This window comes from Rattus norvegicus, chromosome 5 (assembly GCF_021556685.1).
Source record: "Rattus norvegicus strain SHRSP/BbbUtx chromosome 5, alternate assembly SHRSP_T2T, whole genome shotgun sequence".
Lineage (NCBI taxonomy): Eukaryota > Metazoa > Chordata > Mammalia > Rodentia > Muridae > Rattus > Rattus norvegicus.
In genome coordinates this window covers 126,571,192-126,586,924 of record NC_141538.1, presented here as the reverse complement: position 1 = coordinate 126,586,924, position 15,733 = coordinate 126,571,192, and the positions used below count along the sequence as shown (strand labels likewise).

The 15,733-nt window shown below is 44.4% G+C and overlaps 1 pseudogene; it reads left to right on the top strand.

The window, feature by feature from the left end:
- Nucleotides 1–7,626: 7,626 nt before the first annotated feature.
- Nucleotides 7,627–10,266, top strand: LOC148005956 (large ribosomal subunit protein eL21 pseudogene; annotated as a pseudogene).
- The last annotated feature ends 5,467 nt before the right edge of the window (nucleotides 10,267–15,733 follow it).

Here is a 15,733-nt window from a genome sequence, read left to right as displayed (position 1 = left end):
CCGTGCCTGAAGCTTCCTTCCTGTGGTCTGTCAGGAAGGAGCCAACACCTTTCCTACCACACAGATGATTAAAGAGGGCAGAAAATCCACTCTAATCCCAGTGTCCCAAGAGGACCTGCGACTCCAGTTTTGTTATAAAAGGTGTTGGGGATGATTTAAGGCTCAAGAAGAGAGAGGCTGACTGATCACTTTCAGAATCCTACTTGTATAAGGAACTTGTGTATGTTTTTAGTGGGCTAAAGCTCCCCCTGTTAAACCTGCAGACAAACAGAAAATGGTAGAAAGCATGGTAGGATGGGAAGGAAGAGAAAGAAAAAGAAGATGATGGGACAGAGAGAGTGAAAAGAAAACAAGAAGAGAAATGAGACAGTGTGTGTGTGTGTGTGTGTGTGTGTGTGTGTGTGTGTGTGTGTGTGAGTGAGTGAGTGAGTAGGGGTGGGTTTAGACGAACAAAGTGAGAGAGAAAAACCCCAGGCTTGAAACTAGGTAGTTTATTTTGCTAAGCTGGTGTTTGTTATAGATTAGCCTTGACTAGCTAGAAGGGCCAGGGTAATTGGACCATGCTAATTAGATCTTCATTTCACTTTGCCTCTGTTTGTTTGACTGCTTAGTTTATGACTTGGCAGAGAGCTTTATCGTACACACTCTGCTAACTGGTTTATCCGAACTGATATTGAGCATGCACAGAATTGACATTGGATTTGCTGCTTCAGACCACACAGACGAGGGCAGAAACTCTTTCATGTAAATATCAGAGTCAAGGTACAGTAGCAGACATGGCAGCAGCGAGGTGCTGTGGACCTCTTGGAGTCCCAGGGACAGCAGGGTTGATAGACACTGTCCAGGTTGAGTCCGTGTAAATGACACCCTGACATGGCAGGGTGCCTGGCTGGAGAATGGAGTCCAGTCAGGCAGATAAGAATTCAGTTCCTTTTGTTCTGGACTTGTCTGCTTCTGGCCCAGAGATATGTAATGAGCAAGAAACTGCACAATAGAGCCCCACCAGCCACATCTTCTCCCCTGTGTTGGAGAGTATCTGAGTTAGGGATTTTATTGCTGTGAAGAGACACCATGACCAAGGCAACTCTTATAAAGAGAAAGATTTAATTGGGGCTGGCTTACAGTTTCAGAGGTTTAAAGGAAAGCATTTAATTAGAGCTGGCTTACAGTTTCAGATGTTCAGTCCATTATGGTGGGAAGAATGGCAGTGTCCAGGCAGACATGATGTTAGAGAAGGAACTGAGAGTCCTTCATCTTGATCCAAAGGCTGCAGAAGGAGATTGTGTGCCACACTGGGCATAGCCTGAGCATATAAGACAAGGCCTGTCCCCACAGTGAACACTTTCTCCAACAAGGCCACACCTCCTCCAAAAGGCCACACTCCTTATGGTCAAGCATTTACACGTGCGAGTCTATGGAGACCATCCGTATTCAAATCACGACATCCCTGGCCTGCATAGGCTTGTAGCCATAACATAATGCAAAACGCATCAGTCCAACTTCAAAAGTCCCTCTAGTCTATCATAATCTCAACAACGTTTAAAAGTCCAGAGTTCAGTCTCTTAACTGTAATCCCCTATAAAATCAAGATATAAAAGCAGATCACATACGTCTAACATGTCCTGGCACAGGATATACACTACCATTCCAAAACAAGGGAAGGGAGGACAGCGAGGAAATACTGGACCAAAGCAAGACCAAGAACCGTCTGGGCCAACTCCGAACTTCACAACTCCATGTCTGCTGCCAAAATGGTCCACAAGTCTCCAACCCCTTCTGCTTTGTTGACAGCAACACACTTCTTGTGCAGTTCTACTCCATTAGCAGCTTTCTTCTTCTTCATCGCCGTTAGAGATGCCGTGACTCTGGGATCTTGGCATCTCTGAAGTAGTCCAGGCTCCACTTTAACAGTTTCACGCCATGGCCTCTCTAGGCCTTCATGCAGGGACACCCCTGACGCATGCCTGGCCTCAGCAACTTTCCTCAGCCATGGAGGGAGATTCCATGTTCCCTCTCTTTCTAGGCTTCCATTTGTAAAATAAGATAATGCCAATTACCTCATGGGGGAGAGGCAAAGACTTAAAGAAGTGGTAAGGAAGGTAAGAGTTAGCTTTAAGAAAGTGTTAGTTCTCCTCACAACCCCTATCTGTGGAGTAATATCTGGGAAAGACAGATGGACCCTTTTATGTTGGTGAGAGAGCTAACGCTGAGTTACACAGTGTCCTAACCACTCATCCACCCGGTTCCCATCCCAGTCCGACACTAGGACTTGTGCAAGGCACCTTTTCTTCATAGATTTTAGACTAGTGAGTTACAATCCCAGTCCTTTACAGCTCCCAACACCTCTGCTCTCTCCTTTGGGGCTCGCCACCAGTATATCCCTGATGTGTTTGCTTCTGACTGACCATCACTAGCTTCACCTCTGATGTCATTCGCTCAGGGTCTGTTCTGCAGCTCCTAGGCTTGGTGCTGTCCATGTGCACAGACAGCAGATGGATCATCTCGGGGACTGTGCCTTGCCCTGCTGAGTCTCCTGCTTTATCTGCCTGGTGCAATGAAGCTCTCCGAGTTCATGAACCTGACTTCTCTTCTTAGGTCTCTAGCTCCTGACAGAAGTTTTAGTTGTGTGAATCTGGGCAAGATACTTAAGCTCCACTCCTACAAAGTCTAACAACAATAGGAAGGCAATATTCATTTAACATCAATCAGGTTGTTAAAGTAAGAAGATGTCAAGAAGCTTCAACACTCTGCAAGTGTTCTTAGGCCGTGTGGAGACGAAAGAACCAAAAGTATCTTTTGTTTCTACTAAAAAAGTCTCTGTAATTCTACAAGTCCCCTGTAGGGGGCGGTGCTGCCTCCAGTTGGGAAGCTCTCAGTCTTCTGTAGTTTAATCAGAAAAGGACCCAAAGCCAGCCCCCAAACCAGATATCTTGTCTGGTGATTTTCGTTAATGTTTTATCTTCCAATGTTTTTTTCCTTTCTGCCTTATATTTTAATACACTATCAATTTTATTACATCAACCCTTTGCTAAAAGAAACCCACAGTTTGCACCTGAAGGTTACACGTGAATTTTCGAACCTGTAAGCCATTATCTTGTATGAGAACCATGGGGAAAAGTTTTCCCAATTATCTTATGGGCAGAAACCCAGGCGCTTCAGTGCTGTTGAAATCCAGAATTCGGAGTGAGAAGTCAGCACAGCCCGTTTCCTCCACCTGGACTGGTTTCCTGGGATTCTTTAGACCAGACAGGACGACTTAGTAATTTTAAGAACTTAGAAACGTCTGAGCTCTCCTTTCCTCAGCTGCATTTATGTGGGATTTTTGATGGAAATGAAAGGTGTGATGCGTGTGACCCCATCTCTACAACCGAGTTCAGCGATGAAAAACTTCTTGCAGATTCTCTAGGGCAGAGCGCAGAAGGTGCAGGACCTTGCAGGGGAGGACTCTGTGAGATAGAAGTGCGTTTTAAACTTTCTGCTTCCACAGTATTGGTTAGCGTGTTTTCCAGTGAAAGTTTTCACGGTCTGCTGGGAGAAGCTCATTCCCAGCGGGCGATTCTCGTTCAGCCATTGACGAACTATCTTTAGACACTACCGGGGAGTTTTGCTCTTTTCTTTTTAATAAACTGCTCCCTTTGGAGTAAAGGTCTCACTGTTTAGTCCAGGCTGGCCATGAAGTTGTGATCGTCCTGTCTCAGCAGGCAGTTTCATCATGATCAACTTAACCCTTTGCCTTTTTATAACAGCATTCTATGTATGGAGTCCTTACTGAAAATACAGTTTCCTTAAAACTCATTCTAGCTCCCTTGTGCCCAGTGAACCATGGAGGAGGGGTGGAAGTTTTGTGTTTGTTCTGTCATACAGTACGTCTTTCTTCCTTTCTTCTGTATAGCTGCCATTGTGGGGACACATGGCCCAGATGCCAGGCATCTGGGTCTTGAATCACCTTAGGGAAAGACTTCTTGTTGACCATTTGATTGGATTATGGAGTGACCAAGAAGTAAATCTCTAATCTCAATGGCTTAGCAATAAGGCTGGTCTGCTACAGGCGCACTGGTTAGCCTAACACAATGGCTAACTCCAGGCAGGCTGTGAGCAAAGTAAACAGATGAGCACACCTCTCCTCTAGCCTCCTGCTCCTACCCACCTGCTCCTGAACGAACCCTCCCAACGTGCAGACAGCCTTTTGAGCTTCTTTCTCAAATGTAGTTAGAGTCTGGAGTCTAAGTCTTCTGCTAGTGCCATTCTTAAAAGGCAAACTACACAGTGATATAGATATTTTTTCTAGAACTTATCCCATGTGAGAAGGTCATCTTGAAGATGAAGAAGGTAAGGCTGAGTGGAGGAGAGTAGGGATGATGGGACCTGTGTTTTGGAGCTGTTGTTGAGATTAAATGACAGCATTGATACAAAACAGCCAGCACATAGAAAGTGCTCAATTAACATCAGTCCCAGAATTATTTCTCCCAGAAGTAAGTAAGTATGTATGTATGTATGTATGTATGTATGCATCATCTATCTATAGATTTATAACACATCATTATATATTATATTATACATGCTACAGAATATATTATATGTAATATTACATATTCTACGTGTATATATATGATATATGACATGATATATCTGATATCTGATTATATAATATATGACATGTATGATATATCATATATTGATATTTTATATAACACATTATAATTTATATTGTACTGTAACATATATAATTTTTCAAAAGAATCACAGAATGTGAAGGATGGTGGCTCAGGGACTGGAGAAAGTCAAATGGTCACTTGCTGGTCTCTCCAGGTTGGGTTGCAGCTGAGATGAAATGTCACCTTTCTGAGCTTCCAGAGTGCAGGAAGGAAGCCTCGTTTTCCAGTCCTGCTCTTCTTCCTGGGTCCAGTTTCTCAGAGTGGCAGCGTGGGCCTGCATGGCCCCCAGCAATCCCTTAGCTCTGCCAGGATGGAATTCCAAGTTAACATGAGAAGCGTGAACTGCGTGCAGAGAGAGACTGCAAGGCGGGCAGGGAGCAGCCTGGACTGGAGGCTCGGCTGTATCAGGTGACCTGTCCCAAAGGATGGAAGCTACATGTCAAGGTCATCTGGGAAAGATTTACAGCCCCAGGCCCATAAATAACCCCTGGATGGTGGAGCCTTCAGACACCCATGACATTGCACCCTAGGATAGGAGCGAAGACCACTCTGTTTAGAAGTCACTGTTAGCATGCATGCTGGCACCTGCCTTCTTTCTCTTCTATTATCCCCTCCCTAACTTCCTCCTCTCCCTGTTTCTCTCCCTTCTCTTTTCCCTCTTTCCTCCTCTTCTCCCATCTCCTTCCTCCTTTGCTTCTCTTTCCTCCCTCTCTTCCTTTTCTCCCCTTCTCATTTCTCCTTTCTTCTCCCCTTCTTTCACACATCTTCCTTCTTTTCCTCCCCTTTCTCTTCCCCTCTCCCTTTCTTCTTCCCTCACTCTCTCCTTCCTTTTCCCTCTCTTCCCTCCTCCCTCCCTCCCTCCCTCCCTTCCTCCCTCCCTCCCTCCTGTTTGTCTCTCCCAGTTTCACCCCCACCAACCCTTTCCATTTTTTTCTCTTTCTGTTTGTTTTTGCTGCTGCCAGCTCATTGCCCTTTTGGCTTTTAAGCACTTTGTGTCTTTCACATCTTTCCCACAGTGCGTGTGTTGTAGCCTAACTTCCTGGTGTATTTATGCATGCTTTCCGGTTTTAATTAAATGGACAGCAGTCGTACCAGGGGCTGGACTGTTGCACTCTTTGATTAAGCAGTCCTGCGGGCCTGGTAACTGTACAATACCAGACTGGCTGGTTTAGCGACTCAGTCAGGAGGGTGCAGGCGCCCTGCATTTAGCTATCACATGCACTTGAAGTCGTGGCAGAAAGGGGTATCATGGAGAGCAATTTAAGGAAATTTGGGGGGAAAGCTGAAGTTGAAGACAGCTAGGTTCTTTTCAACACTGTTTACATAGTACTTAGGGTAATTACAAATTTGAAGTTTTCGGGTACAAAAATCATTAACTCTGACATTCTAATCAACCTTGGAGTTGACGCCAATCTGAACCTTTGGCTACTGAGTAGACTTTTTTTTTTTTTTTTTTTTTTTTGATATGTAGCTGTGTGATCTTTTTCTCTGAGTAGAAAATTAAGGGCACAGTCTGGAGTCATATGGAGAACGTTAGCATAGCATTTCATTCTCAAAGCGGCCTTAATTATAATTACCGGGGTACAGTTCAGGGACAGATGGGGACTCTTCCATTCCATCTCTGTATTATGTGTAGTTAGACTACTTTGACTAGAAAGTGTGACATCCCAAATTCTTATCAAATGCTCAGATAAGTCTTTCCACTAAAAAATGTCAAGTGAGAAGTGAGCCCAACGTCCTGAGCTCCTGGGATATGGGCATTGGCGTCCTGTAAGACCCAAGTACTCGGCTGCCCAGGAAAAGGGTATCAGGGTCCTACCCACAGCGGATGTTGCAGGAATTTGGGGCTTTACAATGCCAGAGATTCAGTTCCTAGCATTCATTCTAAACCTCCATTGTTAGTTTATTCCTCCTGTCCCCCAAAATCCTCTCTAGTCACGGGTGCTTTGGTTGTTGGAAACAAACCCCAGTGCTTACTTTTCTGGTGCAACACAGAAGTTTACCGAGGGTAAACCTTTGAGAAGGGAAAGCGAGCTCGTGTGCTTCCTCTTCCTATAGAGAAGGCATTTCACCGCTTTGTCCCATCCATCTCAGTCAGGAGCCACCTTGGTGTTTGATTTTGCTTTCCTTCTCTGAGGAAGGGTGGGACAAAAGGTAGATAAGAGGAAAATGTAAGAACAACCCCTCCCCGAAACGACTAAATCCCACCAATTGAATCCTCCAAATGTAAGAACAAGTGATTAGAGCTGGTTCCTTCTGAGTCCTCTGTATTGAAGCTGCCAAGTGGGAGGGTGGTCAGCGGAAGGTAGATAGTTCTGTTTCCTTCTACTCAAGTGGAGCTGAGCCTCCAGTGGTGGAGGGTCAGTTACTTAGCAGAGCTGAAGTCTCTGTGGGGGTGTCCCTTTTTTGAGCATCATTCAGTTTCCTTCCGACTGCACATAGCTTTGTAGTCTCTGAGCCAGGCAGGTTCTCACTCCTGAGACATCCAGTTTGTAACCCTGGAGCTGGCATCCAATGTCTAAACGAGAAGGCATCTTCTTAGTGTGTTGGAGTGTGAGAGGGGAGGGTGGAGCATTGAGACCCATTACTGGGAGGACTTTCAGAGCCTCTTCAGTACTGAACAGCCTTCACCAGGAGACGGACTGGAGAACTGGAGAATGGCCTGTGGGTCTGAGCTTTGGAGTTCTCAGCCAGGGGCAGAAAACCTCACGGCTTTCCCACAGACCTCAGGCTCCTAGTCTCTCTTTCCAAGGCCACTAACGAAGAAGCCCTCCATCAGAACTTCCTTCTAGCCCGAGCTCCTAAGCATGTTTGTGACGCTCTGACCCACAGCTGTGTCACGCAGCCAGCTCCCACCAGCTGGCTGTGGCCTTGTGACTCTGGGTTCCCTGATTTACAATTGTTCCTTGTTGTCTGGGTAGCTCTGTCCTAACCACTAAGTTCCCTTCTGTCAGCCACAGACCCCCGAGACATGGGGCATACCAATGGACTTCCTCTCTGCCAGGCCCCGGTTAGTCTTTTCCCAGGGACTCCTGGCTTACCTTTTGCATGAATCTTTTGCTTCCCACTCCTGACCTGGGAGCCACACTGTCGGAGCAGCGGTGCCCTTTTTACTCTGTTTTTTCTGGGTTTTCCTTCTGTCTCCCCCCTCTGAGATTCCTGATGCCCTTCCACCCCCTTCACCCTTTAGAATAGAGTCTATCTAAATAACCTCTTCATTCAGTTTCCTTCAGTCAACACACAGAATCTTCTATTCCTTGCCAAGACACTGATGGAAGAATGTTGGACTGTGTAATTGTGGTTTGTGGTTAGCATGGATGCCCTTAAAACCCTCCTCCTGAAACCAGGAGTCGTCTAACCTAGAGAGATGGCTCAGCAGCTAAGAGCACAAGTGCTCCTGCGGAGGACATGAGTTCAGGTCATACCACTGTGTTAGTTGGCTCACAGCCACCTAGAGCTCCAGCTACAGGGAATGTGATACCCTCTTCTAGACTCTGTAGGCACCTGCATTTATGTGCCCTAATGAGCCCACCCCCACTCTATGCCATCCATACACATAATTAAAAATTTAAAAGGTGGTAGAGAGATGGCTTAACATTACTGGCTGCTCTTCTAGAGGACCAGGGTCCCCAGCACCCACATGGCAGCTCACAATTGATCATGCACCATCGTAATCACATAGTGATCACGACGAGTGTATAAAAAATATGTAGGATATAAATCCATATTGTCCACCATTCTTTTGGAATTAACATGTGTAATGCTGAAATATCTCCCTGGTAGATTTCTATAGTCTAGAATGCCAATAAATAAATGAATGTGTGTGAAATTTGGGTTTTAATTAACCTCTTTTTCCTTTTCAAGGCTTATTTTTAAGGTGTGTGTGTGTGTGTGTGTGTGTGTGTACACATTAATGCAGGCATCTGTGAAGGCCATTGGACCCCCTGGAGCTGGAGGTACAGGTGGTAGTTAGCCACGTGACATGGGCGCTGGGCACCGTGCTCCAGTCTTCAGGAGAGAAGGGTGCAGTCTTAACCACTGAGCATCTCCAGCCCCAACATCTTTTTAATTACCGTCTGCCTTAAACCTATGATGTGATGATTTTTTACAAGTGTAGACACCCATGGTCACCACGTATAGGTCAAGATAACTCTCACAGAACATTCATAGGTGCTTTCACATCCCTCCGAAGCAGCACACTTGATAAAGGCTCGCATTGTTCTGGATCCTCTCACCTCCGACTCACTCGGGCTGCCTGTATAATTCATTAAATGGGATAGCTCAGTCGAGGCTCACTGGCATTGAGCCTCTTTGTCTTACTATATCACAGGTTGGGAGGCTCACATGAGGCAGAATAATAGCATATTGTTCTTCAATGACAGCGTTCATTCTGTGTGTGTGTAGGGGGGGCTTGGGGGATCTCCTGATAAAGTTGCTCTGAGCATCATTGGATAACGTGTCTTTCACTTCATATTATCTAGATGCCGAGCTGTTTTGGTCATGGTCTCTGCATCTATTAGCTTTGACAGAAGCTCCGAGTTTTGCAGAGGTGCGAGAACCATTCCCGTTGGTATCAGCGGTACACAGGCCTGGCCCCTCCAGACACACTGGCCTGTCTGCTATTGTGAGGCTTTTTGTTTTTATCGTTTTAAACTTTTGGTTTTTATTTATTAGTTTTTGTGGCTATGTAATGACATCTCATTGTGGTTTTGATGTGTATTTCCTGTTATTGAACATATGATTATTCACTATCTTGGCATATTATGAAATACTTCCTTAAGTATTTTGACTATTAAAAACTCTGTTATGTGCCCTGATGTTATTGACTTCTGTGAGTTCAGATGTTTTAATAAAAATATGAATTTTTTAATATACTATAGTGTGTGTGTGTGTGTACATGTGTGTGAATTCTTACTTATTGGATCATATAGCTTGCACAGACACATGTGCATGAGTGTGCACGCAGGGGCCAGAGATTCATGTTGGTTGTGTCTGTCTCTCACACTAAAACTGGAGCCCCCCATTTAGCCACCTTGGCTAGGCAATGCTTTGGGGAATCCACCCATGTGTCCCTCTGTCCAGTCCTGGGATTACAGGTACACTCTTGTCTTCTATATGCATGTCAAGCAGCTCAACTCAGGTCCTCATGTTTGTACCAAGTGCTTTCCCGACTGAGCCATCTTCCTGGACCACCACTTAAAGGCATTTTAAACTTTAAATTTTAATTTATTCGCATGAATCTACAAGAAGGGTGATATTGTAGACATCAAGGGAATGGGCACTGTTCAAAAAGGAATGCCACGGCAAAACCGGAAGAGTCTACAATGTCACCCAGCATGCCGTGGGCATCATTGTAAACAAGCAAGTTAAAGGCAAGATTCTGGCCAAGAGGATCAATGTGCGGACTGAGCACATCAAGCACTCAAAGAGCAGAGACAGCTTCCTGAAGCGTGTGAAGGAGAACGATCAGAAGAAAAAGGAAGCCAAAGAGAAGGGCACCTGGGTTCAGCTGAAGCGCCAGCCTGCGCCACCCAGAGAAGCTCACTTTGTGAGGACTAACGGAAAGGAGCCTGAGCTGCTGGAGTCCATTCCATACGGATTCATGGCCTAATGGACACAAAGGAAATAAAGGACCTGGACTGCAAAAAATATTTTTAATTTATGTGTATGGGTATTTTGGCTACATATATGTCTATGTAGCACATGTGTGTCTACTGCCTTGGAAGGTGTCAGATACCCTGGATCTGGAGTTACAGACAGTTGTGGGCCACTGTCTGGCTGCTGGGAATTGAACCTGGGTCCTCTGAAAGAACAGCTAATGCACATAACTGCTGAGCCAGTTCTCTGAGGCACCTTTCTGATGAGCATAAAAAGTTAATGTTACTGATGCTAAATGTGTGTTTTGTTTAGAGATATTTGCTCATCCAAAGTGTACATGAAGTTCAGTAGATTTTGTTATTTTATTTGTTTAGTTTTACCTGCTACATTTGAACCCAAAGGATTCAACAGAACTTGGGTTTTGTGTATTTCGGAACTTAAGGCTCATTGCTCCTATATTAATAGTCAATTATCTCAGCACTAATCCTTTCTCTACTGTGCTGTGAGAACTAGGTTTAATCATGAGACCTTTTATGTGTGCATCTATCCTTGGAATTTTTTTTTTCGGAGCTGGGGACCGAACCCAGGGCCTTGCACTTGCTAGGCAAGTGCTCTACCACTGAGCTAAATCCCCAACCCTATCCTTGGAATTTGATTTTACTTCATTGCTTGGTTGTCTACCCCAACACTTTACCTAATGTGGATTACAAAGAGTATAACGTCTTAGTTTCTTGTACTCTATTCTCTCTTCAGTTTACAGTTGCTGGGTCAGGGTACTGCATCTCCATAGAAAATGTAGAATCATCTTACAGAGTCCATACAGCGAGAGCCCGTAGCCTCTACCAGGTTTGTCTGCTTCCCACCCCTGCCTGCCTTTTCACGTGTTTGCTTCCCTCCTCCCACTCCTGTAGTCTTCCCTGAGGGACCCCCAGAAAGCTGGGATATCTGGGAAAATGGAAATGCTGCAGAGCTCTGGTCCTCCCGGGGCCAAGCTCAACAGTGACTAGCTGGTGTGGATATGTAAAATCCCTCTTTGGTGGTTTTGTTGTTGTTTGATTGACTTATGGATTGATTAATTGATTTCTGGGACAGGGGTCTCACCATGTCTTCCTGGCTGGCCTGGAACTCTCTGTGTAGATAGAGATGCCTTTGAACTCAGAGAGATCCACCTGCCTCTGCCTCCTGGAGTTAGGTGGACCACCCCTCTGGGTTCCACATTGTCTATCTAAAAGCCATGCTCACCCATGGCCTTCCTTGAAGGGCCATGTTGAAATTAGCCCTTTACTGGGTTTCATTCACTTTCACTTTGTTTATCCATTTCCAGATTGTTATTGTTTGTGCGTTTGTTTCTGAGAATATAGTAATAATAAAGTCCTCACATGTAATATTTGTTTTAGGGGTTTCCTAAGACAACTGAAGAAAGAAATGACTGGACATGTGGTTGACGCTGCCCTGGATGTGGAGACAGACTGGTGAGGAACTGGCAAAACTACAGCGTTAAGTTCTCTGACATGTGGATGTTGCCTGTATTTCAAGTCACGCCAGAATTTATTATCACAGTACTAAAGGTTTTCTGATGACAAATGAGTCTTGTAATTCTTTTATTCAAGTAATTCATATATATTTGTTTTTCTTAAATAATATTTATAAAATTATTTTATTGTATATTGATATTGTGATCTGTTTATGCTAATACTTTTTCATATGTTTGATTAAATTGCCTATGTACTTATTGTATTGTCTAGAAGTCTACTTATCTCGTTGTCATTCTTATGCCTTTCTTCTCTTACATTTTTGCATCATTGAGAACCTTCTAACATAATCTTGAATAGAGGAGACAGTGCAAACAGCAAATTTTAGTTCCTTGGCACTGTAGCCATATGATTCTTGCAGTTCAACTCCTTAGGAAGCACATATAGGCTAGCTGTATTGATACTTCATATGTTGATTAAATTTTTTTGTGAACCCATGGAAAGTATGTAATTTATTTATTGTCACCTATGGAACCTATGGATTTTTGACTTAGTGTATGTACCAACAAGGATATATATGGTATACCATTACATATAAATTATATATAATTTGTATATAAACATATAATAAAATTTATGCATTTTTGATTTAGTATATATGTGTGTTTGTATGTATGTGATTATATACCAATCAGAAAATGGAAGTGGGTGGTTTTATGATTTAATTTTGACAATGTTGCATTCAGTGCTGAGTATTCGTTTTTTTAAAAATGGATGATAATATCTATATGTGTACATAATGTGTTTGTGTAGATGCACATGCAGAACTCAGAGGGGTAAATTCATGCAAGTGCCAGGAATCGAATTCAAACTCAAATTATTAGCCTTACGTGGTAAGCACCTTTAATCTCTGAGCCATCTTGCTGTCCCCTGTGCTCAGTGTTCTTTGCTTGGAGAATCTATAATGTATTCTACACAAGGAAACTACACAAATAAAATAGGATGAAGTATAAGGAACGATTTAAAAATCGCCTATGTGTAGGATGGAGAGATGGCTCGGCACTAGGAACCCTTGCTGAGCAAACTGGAGGACCAGACTGGACGTCAGAACCTAAGTGAAAGACATGCACAATCCCACGAATGCCTGTGATCCCAGCACTGAGGAGGACCCAGACAGGAAGAACCCTGCGGTTTGCTGCCTGCCGGCCTAGCTGAGGAAAAACTCCCACAAAAATCTGTGAGCTCCAGCCTCAGAAGAGACCCCATCTCAACGAAACAGGCAGAGTGATATAGGAGGACACCAGACACCCTCCGCTGGCCTCTGTGTGTACTGTACACACATGTGCACATCACATACACACACATGCACTCATGCATGCACACACGCACGCACACGCACTCACACACACAACTACTCTCTGCTGCAGCACCTCTTCCACATGAAGTCCTTCATTGCTTGCTGGGAGACAACTAATGTGAGGCTTCCCAGAGGCCCTGACAGAAGGACAAGACCAGTTCTGTGTCCTCACTCAGGACAGACTAGACAAGGTGGGGATTGGGCCTGGGGTCTGGGCCTTGAAGAAGATGAATTTCCCATTCCTGCGAACCTAGCTTTTTCCTTCGAAGGGCTGTGGCTATCAGTTCTAAGGCCTTGTGTCTGAGGTGTCCTATGGGTTTTTTTAAATTGTTGATTCGATTTTCTGCTGATCATTGCCCATTTTCTCCCTCAAATGGTGTATGAGATGCTGTGCTCTTTTACAAACTTGCTTAGCATTAGCCGTCAGCTTCTGCAAGACCCCTTTTTCCCATCTTTTGCTTTTGTCCTCTTAATTTCTCATCCTCTGTCCTCCCCTCAACTCCTTCCCATGGGCACCTCCAGGCTCAAGGCTGGCTGTTGTCTGACCCTTTTCAGATCACCATTTCCAGGTTATGACTCGGCATTCCTTACACAAAGCACCCACTTCCTTATTCCCGTGGGTTCCCAGCAATTCCTTGACTCTGATGAACTTGGTTAAAGGACTTGCAAGTTCACTCTTATTTATGACATTTGTTGTTTTCATTTTCAGTTCAGTGGCTTTCTCGGGAGTTATTAGAACAGGGTGACACATGTCTTATCTGTTCAGCACTATATATGAAGTTCTAAGCTTACACTAACGTAGACTTTCCATGTCTAGACTCCTACCCAGGATGAAAGAGATCACTCAGTGTTACTCAATCTATGAGGCACAAAGCTCCCATGTTCTCATTCACTGATTTAGCCACGTGAAAAAACGTTTATTTGAGGACATATTATCTACCAGAACTTGCACTAGTCATGGTCCACCTTACATTTTCTTTAATTATTTTATAATATGTGTGCATATGCGTGTGTGCCTCTGTGTGTGTGTGTGTGCATGTGTGTGTGTAATTAAGAAGACACCAATAATTTGAGAGGGATATAGGACATGAGCACAGTTGGCAGGGGAGGAGGGATAGAAATGGTGCAAATACAGTATTTGTGTATAAAATTCTCAAAAAAAAACAAATAAATTAGCAACACCAACAAAATCCATAAAACAAAAGTGATGCTTCACAAATCTAACTGGGAGGATGAGAAGGTGCAGAGTGGTAAGGAGCCTGGTGAGGTCATGGCCCCTGGCTGGCAATGTCTGAAGGGTTAGCATGTTTCTCTGGAGAGGAACATTGTTCTACAGGATTCTGTTAGAAGCTCCTGATTTGGAGTAAAACCAGGAATGAACTTTCAACATGAGCCATCCAAGAGCAGCATGGGCAGCTTCAGAGCTCTGAGCACTTGTTGCCTGTACTTCAGCACAGCCAGCACTGAGGCCCAGACTGCTTCTCGGGAGCTCATAGCCCTGCACTGGAAATGGTGCACTGTGTCACAACCAGGCATTTTTGTTTGTGTGCTTGAGAAGGAAGTTCAAGTTGGCCGAAGGGTGGAAGTAGGAGCATCCAACTGCTCCTCTTGTCTTTGGAGGAATCTGGATGACAGAAGGGTCTACAGACAAAGGAGATAGTCCTGTGAGGAGAACAGAGAAAGGGCCAACTAGGCATGTGAAGAAGTCTGAAGCTCAAGAGTATTGGGCAGATCGTTAGTGGCATAGATGGGCTAATGAGTGAGGAATGCTTTGGTCATAACTCGGAAATGGCAATCTGAAAATAGTCAGATCACAAATGGTCTTGAGCATCCTCAAACTCAGCTATTCTCTGAGGTGTTGTGGTTTGTCCTGAAGTTATCTGTATTTTGATGCTAATTCCACTGCCCCAAGGACAGCTGCCTAGTCAAGTACTCAGGAATCAGGTGACTTCACCAGAACCTTCTCTCCATTGATTTTGTAAAGTACAGGTGGGGGCAGGTACAGGATAGAAGGAGGCCTGTCATTGGAGGAGAAGGAAGGATAGGTGGGAGAGAAGTTTGAAGGAAGAGGAGGAGACTGGAACAGAAGAAGAGACAGGAGAGAGGAGAGAGAGGGGCTGAGAAGCCGTGGCAGGACAAGATGGCAGGTGATGTTAAGATTCTGCTCTGTGTATTTACAGGTTGTTATTAATGTTCTCAAGGGATGGATAGTACCAGGCTTTGTATGTTTAAGTGGGCAATTATATCTTACCAATTGGATCTAAGATTATTGTGTTGTGTGTTCTTTTATGTGAGGGTTTGAGTGTAGGAAAGTGTGTGGCTGGGCTGTGTTTCTGCCAAGATATCTAGCAGATATCTTGGGGCACTGCGGTGCGGACCTAGCGGGATAAAAGACAACTTTACTTTTTTATTTTTATATTTTTACAACAACACTGAGGACCACAGAGTAAAGCCCTGTGCTGAGCCCCCACTCCATCCCCTTCCTGCCTCATAATGTCTCTTAGCAGGCCCATCCTCAGTCCCAGGGTGGGTCATGTGTTAATTAACAATGAAATGCTTGCTCCTCTCTAAGCCTGTGCAGGCTTCCTAGGAAGACATTTTTACAAAGGACACCTACCTGCCTTCTATGTCAGCAGCTCCCATGGTTCCTG